Genomic DNA, 16,101 nt, shown 5'->3' on the forward strand with positions numbered 1-16,101 from the left:
AGGATTGAAATCAAATTTAGATACAAACAACATCTTTTGAACACTGTATAAACAATGTATGTTTATACATATACATAATGTATAGGCGATAGTTAGATATACATGTATTAAAGCAAATCTTCCACAAATGTTGTTTCCTAAAAACAACTGATGTTTTTGTTGCAAATTTGAATGAGAATAATATCGAATATTGATACAAAAATATCTGAAATGCTAACTTGAATAACCAAATATATGAACATTAATTCCAAATCGACCAGTTGTGTGTTTATATCTTTTCTTGTTTAGTATTTAGTTTTTCCTTTTTTGTGCATGTGTGTGTATTATATTATATACTATACTGTACTATATGTCCTCTTGAGTGCCATGAATAACTGCATGTTTTGCCAACTTTACGAAAAAGTGCATTAGGGATATAAATAACATTGGCTTGGTTTACAAATGTGTCTTTATCCGTGTGATATTAGGCCAGGTTAAACCAAACTGTTTGTCTCGTACTAAATTTCATGGTACCAAGAATTTTTAAAAACATAAAACATTTAATTCAGCTAACTTTCTGCATTTGAATGTAGAATCTGGACCCTAGAATAAAATGATATTATTTTTTGTTAGTATAAATAGGTTTGTTGACATAATGGTTGAACAGCGAACCAGCAGAGGGCACTGTTGGTTAATTCATGATCCAGAGCTGTGGCTCGACTCGGTCCAGTTGATACGTGTAAATATTTTGTTTACAGTTGCACGAGTCTACTGGTAAAAACCCAAAACACGTTTTAAACTGGATCATCGTGGAGCTACGTGTCACTAACAGTGTGTCGCTTATTATTACCGATAATCACCAGAGCAGATCGTTTTATTAATCACTTTTAACTCCAAACATTAGAGGAGCACAAATCATTGAACTTTACGAGCAGCATCTTTACAAACTAATTTCCAAACAACTGCAGCGTGTTAGTGCGCGTGCCCCCATCGTTGCTGGAAATAACGAAGGAAATAACGTCGTGTTTAGCGACGTGTACGGGTCAGTTTGAGTGACATGGGAAGTCAGCAAATGAGCTTCCAGGATTTTCCTTTGAGCCAATGGGATCCTTCCTTTCATCCCCTCCGCGTTTCAGCTCGACTTTGGGTGCGTTCGTTGTTCTTACCGACACGCTCCGATCTCTCGCGAACTCGGTGTGCCCCTGACATATGTGACCTTTATTTGAGGTCTGATTCTCTGCATTGAATATAAGATATAGAGAGTAATTAAGCCCCAAATATATGGTGTACACCGGCGTTTGTGATTATACATTTATGAGAAGTTAGATGACTATTAATAGCTGGTACTACATACATTCGTAAAATGTCTTAATTAGCAACTTTATGTGTATTTATAATTATTAGGTGAACTTTTGGAGGATACATCAAAGTTCAATTGACCTTCGAAAAATCTATATGTATCAACAACAACACAAAAAAAACAAATTACACTTTGTCAATACGCTTCACGGTCTGTATAGGTGTTGAAAACGAGCGCACCCGACGCTCGTACTCCATTTCCTTTTCTCGGTCTCCAACTATATAATGGAGTGTGGTCCATTGCGCTTGAAACTGTGCGCGTCTGTCAGCCACGTTGGGGCTTCGCTCGCGTTTGTTGTAAACGGGGAACAAGACGCTGCGCGGATCCAAAATGGCGTCAGTTTCATAGAGCGCGGAAACGGTATCCACCCACAGCAGCGGAGCCAATCAGAGCGCTCGTTTTTATCTCGGAGCATTTCCGCCCCGCACGTCCACACAGCGAAGTCAAAGGCCGTTCGAAACCCGCTCGAATGTGTTGGCGGAGAGGATTAAACCGAAACAAAATATTGTCTTTTGCTGGTTTACGACCACCACAGCAAGCCCGGCGTCGTGCAAATGGACTGTTAAAGGTTCCACGTTGTTGGTGGAGACGAAATAACTGCGCAGCAAACGAGTTTTCGTGGATATTTTAGTGTTTCCCCCCCCCCCCCCACCGCTGGAAGCCTGTTCGCACTGTTTTAACAAGCTAGTGCTACTAGCCTCGGCACCGCGGAGCTGCGATGGTCGTCGCGGTTTTTAGCGGATGTGTCCGGGCCACTCTTTACTGAACCGACGACAACAAATGGGACCGTCCAGCATCGGCCGAAACCATCGCGGCATAGACTAACCTTTGAGAGACATTTCTCTCTTTTTTTTTGTGGGAATTGAACCCGAGGTAAGTCACATTTTACTTTGCCCTGCACAGCTAAAACGTTAACAACAACAAACTGAGTATTTCCAGCCCCGTGGGTGACTCTGGTTGTTGTTTGTTGCAACAAAGGTCAACTCTATATCTTCATTTCACTAACGATTTATAAGCATTTGCGTCATCAATAGAATAATTAGTTTTCATTGGTTTTTGCCACGCTGCTCTGTTTATGTAATGCATCCTCCCAGCTGCTTGTTGAATCGGTGATAATCTGACCAGAAATGTAGGTTATTACGTGTATTACACCACCTGACACTGTTTTGGAAAACGCAGTTTAGCTGTCATTAGTGTGATGGGTCTTGCACGAACAGCAAGTTGGTGTTTTCAAACTAAATTCAAATGTTTTGGGTGAGAATCCAGTGCTGCATGCCTCCATATCATGCATGCAGGTATACGTACGTGCAAGCCACCAGAATAACAAATCAGCCTTGTGCGTGTGTATTGGGAGTCTTGTGTTTGAAGCCATGAGAAATTTACTTATTACTATGTACAATAAGTTTAATAGTAATGTTTGGTTGTGTGCATACTCTCGTGATCAGCATTTTCAATATCACACGCTCCAATTATCATTGCATTTCTCAAGGAAGTAAACTGACAACCTCCAAATGTTGACCTGGTTTTGATTGTCACATTGGCAATGGTTACTTTGCAGGTGACCCGAGTCAACACGACTCCACCTGCTTATCCAGTTATGTGTGCATGGCGTCATAAATTGCTGTCACCATGTCTTGCCCATTTGCTGGTGTGTTCCTGCCCTAAAGCTGAATTGATGTGTCACGAGCCTGTGTGCAAGGATGGCAATGCACTAGATTGTCAGAACTACACAGCACCAAATATATAGGTGCTTTGTAGTACTATTTAAAGAACGGTGCTTTATAATGCCCACAGGCTATCTGGAGTTGTCAGGAAGTGTCAGTAAATAGTAGACTAACAGTGGGCTGTATGAAGGGATAAGTGTCACTGTGATTACCTAAGTTGGTTAAGTGGAGTGCCTGTGTTTTCTGTGGTAAATAACATGTAAAGGAGGCACAGCATGGTTGGATTTGAGAGACTAGTTGCAGAAGGAAAGAGTGTGGATAAGAACCTCTCTACTTTGGTGCAGTACCAATGCTGAGGAAAACACTGCAGTGCCGCTGGTGGTGTTTTCCACCAAGATACTGAGAGTGTTTTAGTTTGTTGGGGCGTTCATGTTGACTACACTGCAGAGGCAGTGATGCATATCTCTGTCTCCCTTGAGCTTGTGTAGGTCCTATTTTTCTGTGCTATATTAAAACACTAATGTTCAAATGGTGTCAAATGCTCTTCTCAGTTACATGAAGATTATGATGATTGGGATGTAAATATAATCAAGGCTTTATTGCATAATTCTTTACAGACGTTATCTCTCGTGCGTTATTATTCATCACTGATGACAACCCCAATACTGATTTAAAACCTCATTGTAATTTATCTTTCTGGCCCTTTTGGGCAGTGTCTTTTCAACATTTTATATTCTTTGACATTCTGTTAAATTGCACAGGTCTGCAACATAGTGGTCTCTTGTATACCTTTTATTAATTTGTTTCCTTATGAAACTATTTACTAGTGTTAAAGTGTAATTTATGATTGTAGGCAGTATTGAGGATCCCTGAATTAGAAATAATAAATAATCTGCACGTTTACAGTAAGCACTAGGCATTTATTTTATTCCGGGCTCTTTTTGAGACTTTTTAGAGTTTAATGCCAAGTACTTATCTTGTCTCATGCACGGATAATTGCCATGTTGATTGACGCTCCTGAACTGTATGTCTCACCTGGTTCCTGTCAGTAAAGGTACGATTTTGGCCCTGCTATAAGTGGTACCATATACATAAGGCATATCCTCTGTCTACAGCAGGAAATGGAGATTTGTTGGCATCAGAAAGGCCATGAGCTGTGGTTGTAGCTCCAGGATACACATTTTGTGTCGTATAAAAACAGGTAGTAAGTCTCTGCTCCTCGACTGTTGTTGCCTATTTGATTATGAGACATCCTGATCCTACCATGTATTTGTATTACCTTGAGTAGAAGGTTGAGTTTAAGACAAACACAACTGAGTGAATTCATCATGGCAAAAATACAATTAGTTTGAAAAGAACCAGATACTTTGCATTGCTGTATTTGGACGACTCAACAGTTGTACAGGATGAAACAGAGGATTCTTGTCACCAAATATTTCCCACAATTAATATTGTTATTCGTAATCTGAACCAACACAGAATTGACCAGTAGCTTCAGAGCAATGAGTGTGGCGGTCAGAGAGGATCATCTGTTTTACCTTTACAAAAGTGCGTTTTAAGGTTTGCGTGTTGTCCCAGCTCGGGAGCAGATGCCTCATCTCTGGAGTCGGGAGGAAATCAGGTGTCTTAGTCAGGTGGACTGTTAATGCCTTATGGAGGTTTAGAGTTGCTGGCCAGCTTATGCCCGATTCACCTGTACGTATTGTATATAGGAACCCTGTTGTTCTTGCTTCTCTTTCCGGTTACTTTCCTGAGGTTGTTGGTTTGTGAAGATCCGCAGTAAAACCCGGAACAGATTGTTTTTGTTGTATCTGTTTTTTGTTGTTTGAACTGGATTGAACTGAACTGTGTTGGGCCTTTGGGGGAGACTGAAACAGACTTTGTGTGTATATGTATATATATATATATATATATATTATATATATATATATATATATATATATATATGGATTGAACTCTGGACGTTGAGACTGTGGGAGACACACCTTTACATCGCTCCTATTCATTGGTTATTTTTGTTTACGTAGTTTCACGTGGAGTCAAGTACCACATGTTCTTTAGTGTTCTTCTCTTTGCTGTTCCAAATGTTGGATTTTTCTTACGAACCCACTACACACACTCCAAAAAAAAACGAGGTATGAACTGAACTGTGTCTTAAAAACCAAGGTCCGAACTGATACGTATATAGTATAGTCAGTATATATATATTTGACTACGATCACTCGAGGAGATGGTTTTGTCTATTTCTGCAATCATTATTAAATCAACAGAGAGTTGATGTTAGTTTTGATAATTAGTCATTAAAGTAATTTTATAAACAAAATGCCAAACTCTGAAATGCTGATTTCTGGTGTGCGTGAGAATACACATGAATATTGTTGCTTTTTCAATCAATTGAATAGTTAGTTGTTGATGGAAAAAGGTAATATAAGTGGTCGCTGAAACGCTGTTTGTCTTGTAAGATTTCCCTATTGTGAGCAGAATCTGTGCCATTACACTAAACTTTGTAGTTTTGTTTATGTATCAGTTGTCTTTCCAGGAAAGAATGGGCATTACTTTTCCTGCTCCCATGCTCTCTTTATAAGATCTATTATATAATGATAAAATGCGTAGGTGGCTGACACTGTACATGATTCATTTTTGCAATTTCTTCCTTGAATATTGCTGAGAAACCCTCTTTAGGATCAAATGGAAGAATACAATAGCTCGTGCTGGTTGTGAGAAGGGGGAGAAGCATTTTGCTGCAACTTCAGCACTCACTCACTCTGCCTGCCCTCTGTGTATGCAAGCTCTCCCCTCCCCCTCTTGTGCTGAGAGTGTGGTCCTTTTAGGTAAACAAGCATGGCTACTCCTGTTTCTTGCCTCTCTGTCTCTGCCTTGTTTTCTCTCTCTGTCGTGGTTTCTCTCTCACTCCCCTCTCTTCCTCTCTGTTCAAGTTGTCTAAATCTTTAATTGCTGCTGTTCTACCAGCACAATCTCAGCAGATACTCAAATGGCATCTGAAGCCCTTTGAAATTCAGACTAGTCCTTTGCCCCCTCCTCTATCCTCGAAGCAAAATGGAACAAAATGGCGGGCCCCAGTCCTGCTGTTTCCCTCTGGGACTGTAGAGCCTTATTTTGGGGTTTAGGAGGTCCTGGTGGTTGACGGCATCTTTAACTCATGTGAGGTTGTGGTTACATGCTTGCCTTCCACTGCACCACTCTCGATAATATTTTCTCTTTCCTGAGTCGCTTGAACATCAAACGGACGGGTTCTCTATTTTGGCATGCTGCTGCTTTTCCAGAAATGTGCATTTACAGACTTGGCTTTTGATCGTTCTGATTTAAGCTTGAAGAAGGAATATTTTATGCCCTAAATTTTAGGGGTACATTCCCAATATGCCTTGTCAGAATCTCAGGCACCCAGCAAGTCTCAAAACCTGTATAATACATGAGTTGGCTCCTGGGGGGATTGATACGATTTGTTGTTCTTTCAGAAATAAAAAAAATCTTTTAAATGATTTCTGGAAGGGAACTAATCTTGTGTATTTGAAGGTTATTATGTACATGCTATTGTAAACAGGAAGCAGATTGTCAATTTGTAGGTTGAATTGTTAATAAAAGTTAGCGTTAGCATTGCTTTGCATTCAGTGCTGGAAGTAGAGTCATAAGCTGCTTTCAGGACTGGACTCGGCAGATCCACCGTATTTTCTCCGGAGGAGGTGCATTTGTGAACGCAAATGTCCGAGTGAGACGCTCCACAGGTACTACAGACTTTATCCACCTGACCTCCTAGTATAATGTCCATAGAAACCCAGGGGAATCTGATGTGTGAACACAGCAAGGGATCCCCCACTGGATTTACGTGCAAGTGGGGGAAGATGACCCACGAAGATGTCTAGGAGAGTTTGTGGAGATAAGACCTGATGACGGTGTCGGGGTGCTGTAAACATGATCACGTGATCTACGCAGCAGAGTTAATACGTCAATTCCTGCCTCTGTCTGCTGCACCATACTGCTCCACCTCTTGCCTGAATAATGCAGAGTATTTAAAGCTGTTGTGAACGCGTCTGCGCAGAGAACCTCCAGCTTCGTTGTGCAAGTGTGAAAGGTAGACTCTGGGTAAACTCCGTAATCCGTTTTCCGGGTTTTTACCCAGAGGTCATATCTGAAATGGCTTTACAGCAACTCCAGAGTGGCTTGGACACCAGGTTTAAACTAAGCACAAGTGATGTGTTTAAAAAATGAAAGGTATAAGTGTTGACATAGGGGCAGATATGCATCAGGGGTGGTACAAATCTTAAGACAACACTAGGTGCTTAGTTTGGATGTGCCGGAAGTAGCATGGGATGATGCATTTTCCATACATGGCAGAAATGGATACTACTGGAAATGTCCTGAGGTCAGTTGGCCAGGTCTGGGAGCTGATGGCAGAGACAGTCTGTGTGATGTGTCCCTCTGGGCTGAGCTGTTATGGTCTGCTCAGCCTGTAGTTGACACACAGCGAACAAGACAGGCTTGCTTGCCTGGTATCACTTACCTACTCTGTCTCTACTCCTGAATCTTAAGTCCCCTTTTTAACCATTTGCCATGACTAAGGTATCAGGCTCAAGGGTTGTTTTTTTTAACCTGCTAACAAGCTGTGTTATAAAACAAATTGTTGTTCATGCATTGCAGTGATAAATCCACGACTGAAATAAATTAAGATCTAGCTCACGCAGTATACACAGAACATTTAGTGAATAAAGCTTTATTTTGAAGTAACCATAGCAGTTCTTGCTGACAGAATCCTATATTGGTTTAGTTGCATATTATGTAGGCAAGAAGCCGGTCAAAATCTATATTGGTTCATTTTAACTATTTTGCTGAGATTAGTAGGCAAAGGGCTGCAGGTCCCAAATGCAGATTGGAGAATGACATCAAATTGATGGTAGACGTGATATATGAAGCAGTTTGGTCTTTTGTGTTCCCCATCACTACAGAGATGGAACAGGATTTTGTGTTGTGTCCGTAACCAACCTTTGTCACCCTGAGATAAATAAAATATGTCTGGGATTATTGCCACTTTTAGAGATTGCTTCATGCTGTCTACTTTTGTGCTCAGAGGCAAATGGCTATATCAGTTTTCTTTAAGCCGTCTTGTACCCAGATGACCGCTTCATGTTGGACATAAGCTATAAGCTGAGACAGGGGGTAAGGGTGTTGTGACAAAGTGTCGGGTGGGGGAGGGTAGAGGTGGTGTGGCCTGGCTGAATCTCAATCACCAAGGCCCTTCAGCAGGGCTGGCCTTTTGATGGGCCAGCTGCAGCCATTCATCCAGCCATTTACATTGAAATGCAACAACAGGAAGGGGGGAGGGGAAGACTGTGGGGAGATGGGCCTCTGCGCTTGTGCAAGTGGGATGTGAATGAAAAGCAAAGGCATACCTAAATACCAAAGAGAGGAGGTCCGTCAGTCGGGGCCCACGCCCCTGCTAGCCAATACGTACTTTGTTTTTCACCCAGCATGCTGTGGGGCAGTATACTTTACACAAAGGATCTAAGCACCCTTTTGACCACTACATGCATTTTCACCACTCAGCTCTTTTCTATCTTTACAGCCAGGCTAGTGGCTATAAAGAGATCGTGATTCATCCCACTGTCCGTTTTAACAGGACTCTAATGTTACACCTGTTGACCGTAATGCTTTTCTTACTTTTCTTTAATATTTTGTGGGTAATTGCCTTCAGACAGATGATTTACAGATGTTATTTCTTCATCAAGACTTATTTATGAAGCTTGTAAGGGCTGTGGAATTTAAAGTTCTTGTTCCTGGCTTGCTGTTATGGAGGCCATGCTGTGCTATTGGCCGGGAGAAGAAACTTGTTCTCATTACGAGCTTTAGACACACAAATGAGGCCAGTGTGTCATTTTTCTGAGTTCATCCAGCTTTCCAGGATAACTTGGATGTCTTCAGAGGTGTGCATGTGACAATGTTCAAGAGGCGTTTTGGGGAAAGTGTTAAAGCCAAATTCCTACTGGTAGTAGCATTGCATCACTAACCACATCCTTATTTATTTCAGGTAAACTACTACATAGGTAGCCCAGCTAGAGGGCTGCAGCAAAAAAAACTGACAGAACTTAAATCTGGCTGAACCTTTGCAGCTACACAATTCATCGTCAGCTCCACAAATGCCATTTTCAGACATGACCTGCGAGCAAAAAACGGGGAATTAGTTTGCCTTCAAACATGCACAAAACAACGGGAGGTTCTCTGCACAGATGCATTCACAGCAGCATAAAATCCTCCGCATAATTCCAGCCAAAGGTAGAGCAGCCGGGTGCAGCGGGCCGAGGCAGGAAGCGACATATTAACTCTGCTTCGGAGATCACGTGATTTTCTTTACAAAACACAGACACTGACGTCAGTGTTGCACCCCTGAATAGGAATTGCATAACTTGAGTCAGAAACACAGCTACTGTTCAGCTTTCAAGTCAGTGTTTTTAATGACTGTTATCAAAACAAACAGCGTTACACCAAGGTGATGTCTTGTTGGAGGACATCTTGTATTCATCAAAACCTTTGTTTTGACGTTGGCTGAAGTGATGCTTGGTTCAAGTACTCATTCTAATATAGTGCCACTTATAATATCATGCCTTACATAACTTTTAGATTGCAGGCATGGTACCTGTCAACCAGGGCTGATGAATATTTCTGGGCCACTGCACCAAGGCCTGCAATCAGATCACTATTTCATGCTCACAAACCCTTCTGATTTTTATGATGTTATAAAGGAAGTTGAGTGCCATTGTTTGTGTTTCGTTATTAAACTGGAAAAAGAAAATCTAAATATTTACCCCTTCAACTAAATTTGTATATGTCGGCACCTTTGGCTGAGATCACAGCTTTGAGTTGACATTGTATTTTACTTTTATCATGTCTTTGAAAAGTTGAACATAATGCAGCAGCTTTTTCTCAGAGAAACATTTGCATTACATCACACAATGCAGGTTTTTGACATTTATTCTCTCTGTAGAAACATATTTTGTGGATATAAGGTCTCACTGAGATATTAAAGATGTCTCTTTGACTTATTTCAAATAGTTATTATTGCTGTTGAACCAATGCTGTAAATGCCTGATGGTATTACAGAGTTGGTAGCTGCAGTAAACAGTTGAAGCTTGAAGGCTATGTGCTGCCAAGCATGTACATCAGCAACGGGACATGTACATTTCAAGTAAAAAAAAAACTCAAAGCTAATGATCTGTTGAAAATGTATAAAGCAATGAGATATCGCTAATTTTAGCTCGTCCACTTTCCTTACTTCGTGCGTTGCTTTAGCTTGTCAAACTAGGGCACTGTAAGTACAGTTTGATGCTTTGCTTTGATTTGCTGTACAATAGTGTTCGATTCATCATAAGCTAATGCCATTTGTCAAACACAAAAGTTGATGTTACATCTGAGTGTAACTTGTCAGAGTTGCATTAAAATGTTTGAAGTGCATTTCTGTTTGAACAACTTACCATCAAATCTTAAACACAACTAAGCATTGGATGTGTTTGCTGTGGGTCTGTTTCCCATAATAATAATATCAATCGATTTAAATGTTGTAATTCAAGCAAAATAGTTTTCATCAAACAATTGATCCAAATAGTAGCAAGCAGAATAAACAATACTACAAGAAAGCTTAAGTTGCTGCCCTGAATGGTTATTTATTTGATATTGTATAAAAGATTCTCCCTAAGTCATCGAGACGGTGAGAATGAAATGTGTCTTTTTGGGGGGTAGGGGCAGGAATTAGCTTGTGTGTTTTAACTAGAGCAGTCAAGAGGGAGTGGAAAATCACATCATCTTCATTCAGCCTGCACAGGGACTTTCCCTACTGAATATGTGGCAGCACAGAGACGCTTTTAAAGCTACAGGCCACTATGTGTTTGGCCCTTGTATCGAGCCTTGTACGTCCACATTGAATCCCTGTGTCAGACATTGTGAAGGTAATTCACTGAGGTATTTGTTTTGCCCAGAAAGGCAGCATCCTAAATGAGAAGTGGAAAATAGGAGAACAGGAAATATAGAAAACATTTTAAGTTGGCCCCGAGCTACCAATAATCTTTCCAACATTTCAGTATGTTTGTCTGCCAAGGCTTCGCAACAGTCATAGATCTGTGATTGGGTGACTACAGTTAACCAGACACTGATCTTCTAAGTTCTTTTGATGCAAGAACCTTCTTCCCTATAAATACACTGCCTTGTTTTTGTGCCCATCTCTGTGTTTGTGAGGGCGTCTGTGTGCGTGGTTGCGTGTGTGCTTGTGCCACTCATACTCCCTGCAGTGAATCTTTTTATAGAAACAGCAGCCAGCAGTGTAATCTCTGGCGTGGATGTAGGACAGCCTTTTATTCCTCCTCATTACTTATGCAAAGCCATTTCTCACCCACAATCACTGCATAGCCTGTTTGAAAAAGGTGAACAGTCAAAGGATCATACCTGTGTTTTTGCATGGTTTAGCACATGTTCTACAAATTGTGCATACTTTGTTGCTGCTGGTCCTTTCTCTGAAGTGTCATGTTTTTATTTTATTTGAATACCTTTTTCCTAGCTATGATCCGCCATGCCTTTATTTGAATTTCAGTGCATTTTGAAGTGCTTATGTATCGCAACAGTTTTGTTATAATACAGAAGTCTTCCACATTGAGAAGGACTAACAGAGAGGAAACTTAAGCTGGCACACAGTATTATATTCATGGTCTGCGGTGTGAGAAAACACACCTGGAAGACAGGAAGCAAACATTAGTGTCATAAAAACAGTATAATGAATCGGATGGCGTCCTGCATTAAAATGCCCTCCTTTGTTGCCAGCTCTCTCAAGTCAGATTTTAAAGCCCCACCATTAAACGATCTAAATAATGGAAAAAACACAGCTCCTGTAAGCTTTAAATGCGCACATATTTTGCCTCAGGCGTTTCATCTCAAACAATAAATGTCAGAGGCTATGATTTGGTTGATGTCACATAACATTCCCCAAGGTTGTGATCAGTGATAAGTATTGTTGTTGTTGGTTTTTGTTTTTTGGGACCATGTGATTGTTAAAGAAGAAACTCTTTTTTGCTGCAATTGTTCTATTTTTTAATTATGTAGTTATAAGTGGCTATTTTTCCTTCATACAATAATTCATACATCCTGCTTGTCTGTGTTGATTGGCAATACACACATACACCCTAATTGTACTAACATGGACCGTATCTATCAAATTTCACAATGTTATCTGTATTTCTTGGACAGAATAGATTGTCTATTGAACTCATCCCTGTGGTGCACTGTTATGCTGCTCTCTCACACACGCTTGGATCATCTCTCCCCCCATCCTCTCTTTCCGTACCCAACTACCTCTGTACTTGCTCCTCTTCTGCTTCCACTCAAACCCTTATAAACCAACATTTGGCCATATATGTTGGTTTTTAAATGCAGGCAAACTCAATTACTCTATTTCCATTGCCAGTAGACACGTTTTCCTTTCTGTTTTTGTATTTTTGTTCTTGGTGTGTCACATTTCACGTCACAAATATGCTGTAAAACAGATTTGGTAGCTAGCAGCACATAAGCCAGTGAGTATGTTACAGCAGTACCTATTTAAATATAGTTAAACTGCTTTGAGTAGAGAGGAATTGAATTTAAGTCTGAGATGGCAAATAGTCTCACAAGTTACCAATTGAGGTGACAACTTTTATCACCTCTTAGACAAACATCATTGCATTGCGTTAATTTGATTTGGAATTAAATGTTCCTTTACTGAGGACTAATGCCAGAGATTAGTGGATGTTGGCTGGGTTTTTGGTCCAGTGTGAATATAGCCGTTTTCAGACATGACCTCCGGGTAAAATCCGGAGAATTGTCTATGGAATTAACCCAGACTTTGCCTTTCACACATGCACAACACAGCGGGAGGTTTTCTGCACAGACGAATTCACAACTGCATCAAATCCTCCGTGTTATTCAGGCGAAAGGTGGAACAGCCGGGTGCAGCAGACAGAGAAAGGAAGTGAAGTATTAACTCTGCTGTGTAGACCACGTGATCATGTTTACAACACTCCGACACCATTGTCAGCTCTAACCACCACACACTCTCTTGACATCTTCGTCAATGTCTTCTACGTGTGTCACTGCTTTTTCACCGGGGCATTTTTGTTTTCTTTTTGTTTTTTATCTTTGTGTCTCACACATGCACCTCCTCCGGAGAAATTCGGAGGTTCTGCAGAGTCCTCTGCATGTCTGAAAACAGCTTATGTCGGTCTCTGCAACCCTTTCCGTATTTTTGCATACTGCATCCTCACATGCCCATCCTCCCTCTCCCGTCCCTGACAGCACCACCCCCCCCCCCCTCCCCCATTTCCACCTCGATGCAGTAGCCCTGGGTCCTCAGGAAGCTCTGCTTGCAGGAAGCTGAGGGCGTTGGACCTAACTGTTGGGCCTTGATTCCTTCTTTGACAAAAGTCATAGTAAATGATGCACACTGGCAGGCTCTGTGTTTTTCCGTATTTAGTCTATTGCATTTTGTGTTAGGTAATTCAGGATTATTTACTTGACATGTCTTTTCTGTAGTCCAACCTTCAAATATGTACATTTATCTAAGAAACCCTTTTCCACTGCTGGAAGAGCCTGACGCCGAATCTTTTAAATGATGACCAACCTGCACTGCTGATATGATAGCAGTGCAAAGTTCATTCTATTACCTGACTTAGTGGAAGTGATTGAGATCTCTATTCTTTGTGTGAGGCAACGAGAGGCGGGCTACTAACCATACAACTGTCAAGGCCATTTAACAGACAAAAAATGTGGATGTATTTTATATATCATTGTCTCTTTCATGAACAGATCATCTGTTTCTACAGTTGCACATTCAGTATACAGTATATCCAGATTTATGAAATGCTGAGATTGTGAAGTCTCTTCTTTATTGTCTCCATGTCTTTCATGTTATCTCCATCAAGGTGGTTATGTTTTCAATGGTGTTTGTTTGTCTGTTAGTTAGCAGCATTTCACAAAAACTGTTGGACAGATTACCATGAAAGTTGGTGGAAAGATGCAGACTGGTTCAAGGAAGAACCCATTACATTTTGATGCAGATTTGGACCAGGAAAGTTTTCCCTTTCTTAAACGTTGCATCTTTATTGACAATTTAGATTTCCCAGTGAATAATTCATTGATCTAATTAAGGGGACTGATATCTATGAGCGTGGGTGCACTTTGGTGCAGCTTGATTGTTGGGCATGGCCGATATATGTGCTCTATTGAGTGCATTCTAGTTTTTTTGTTGAATTATATAATTAGTCAACCAGGAAGTGAATTAGAATAATAATAATATGTCAGGTGAAGGGAGAAACTGATATTTAGCAAAAAGAAACATACATGGTTTCTCTTCAAACTAGTGCAAAACTCTCTCCATCTTGTAATATGGCATTCTGTGTCATGATGCTACAACTGCTTCTCTGGTGGGGAAAAAAAAAAAAAATCCTAGGTTTTTGTCATAAATGGCCACCGTCCTGAGTCCTGTATATTTCATACCTCCACAGATTAGAGTTGTCACCAGCTTTTTATCTAAGGGATCAAAGCCCTCTTCAGCAAGCTTGTGTCTGATTTGTCTTTTCCCTCCAAGGAGTGAGAGGAAAAAAATATACACTACACTCATACCGTGTGGGTGTGTGTATATTCATGGAGTTCAATGGCAATCGTTGTTTTCATAATAGTAGCTTGACAGCCTCAGTTAGCGTTCTTACTTAGCATGTTTATATTCAGTGGCAACCCTTAATCGGGTCGTGTTGTCTTAACATATACATGCATCAACCTACTGCTGTAGACATTTTCCCACTTTGTGCACCGTGTGCTTTGCAGTACTTTTCACACACCCTTTAATTTATGCACGCCCATCTAAAGCCTTTCAATAAACGCCAGATGCCGGCCAAACAGATGACTTTTCATAGAAGTCCAGCTGGCTACTCTATCATGGTATTTCCGCAAATAGTGACCACAGCCTTTATTTTCCTAGACTGCAGAAAAGTAAAGCCTTGATTTGAGGAGGACTTGTTTTAGAGATATACTTTATTTCTAATTCCCTGTGTTTGATAAGTGTAATTGTTTATATTTTAATATGAAGCCCTGTCTGCTCACTGTCCAGGGTGCGGCTGCGGTGTATGCTCCACAAGCACAAACACACTGAGTAAGCTGATCATAGAGGTTGTGTTGGATGCACACAGTGACCCAGTTGAAGTTGACGACAACAACTCTAATTTTAAGTTTAATTAAAAGGCCAATACTTTATCAACCCACCTGTTTAACACACGTGTATATACTCAAATAATCAGCAGTCAGCATATATATTACACAACCACAACATGCTTCTGCAGCTAACAGGGCATTTTGATGGAGAAGGTAAAATGTGTGTGTAGTGTAAGTAATCATTTTATTTTGCCACACATTCTTGTAAACGTAGCTACTGCATGAGACAAACCAGCCCACCTCCTTTACCAGCGGTACCTGCAGACAGTGAATCACAGCAGCTTCAGAGGGAGGAGGACATGAGGATGCAGTGACTACTAACCCTAACCCTACTTTGACATGTTTCATTCTACTGACATTTTAGATGTCTTTGCATTGAGAGATTATTGATGTAAAAGTAACTTTTGCTGCTCTAAAATACTACTTAGTTGTCATATCAGATGCTCCAAATAATGTTTAAAAATAAGTAATATAACTTCTTACAGTAATACACATGATCGTATTGATATATTCTTCCCCACAGTGTATATGTTCTACCAGAGCTACCAAATTTGAGCTTTTCAGTGCTAAGGACACCCCTAGCTGACTACTTTTACTTGCTGGCTTGTTGCTCTGTATACTTTTGTCAAACCCCTGTTTTCTCAGGTTTTTAAATAGGTTTCCAATGAAGACTAAATTAGAAATGCCATTGTGGCTCAACCTTGTCAAAAATGAGAAATGGGTTATTGACAATATGGCCCAACGAAATACAATGAAGATCACAAATGGCTTTTTGACAATGGTACAGTCGCATCCTGCATGATGGCATGGTGGAATTTGCACTGATAGAAATCTGAGTTGCACATCCCTCTGTAGAATTAGAGAGTA

General features: G+C 40.6%; 1 protein-coding gene across 2 annotated transcripts in view; it reads left to right on the forward strand.

Moving 5' to 3' along the window:
* Positions 1–1,730: 1,730 nt before the first annotated feature.
* The window catches only part of ankrd11 (ankyrin repeat domain 11), a 93,896-nt gene continuing 79,525 nt past the window's right edge, over positions 1,731–16,101 (forward strand). For both annotated transcript variants that reach the window (XM_034570712.1, XM_034570720.1), the window contains exon 1: positions 1,731–2,212. The gene's annotated coding sequence lies outside the window, so the exon portion shown is untranslated. The remainder of the gene's footprint in view (positions 2,213–16,101) is intronic.

Source organism: Hippoglossus hippoglossus, chromosome 3, assembly GCF_009819705.1.
Source record: "Hippoglossus hippoglossus isolate fHipHip1 chromosome 3, fHipHip1.pri, whole genome shotgun sequence".
Taxonomy (NCBI): domain Eukaryota; kingdom Metazoa; phylum Chordata; class Actinopteri; order Pleuronectiformes; family Pleuronectidae; genus Hippoglossus; species Hippoglossus hippoglossus.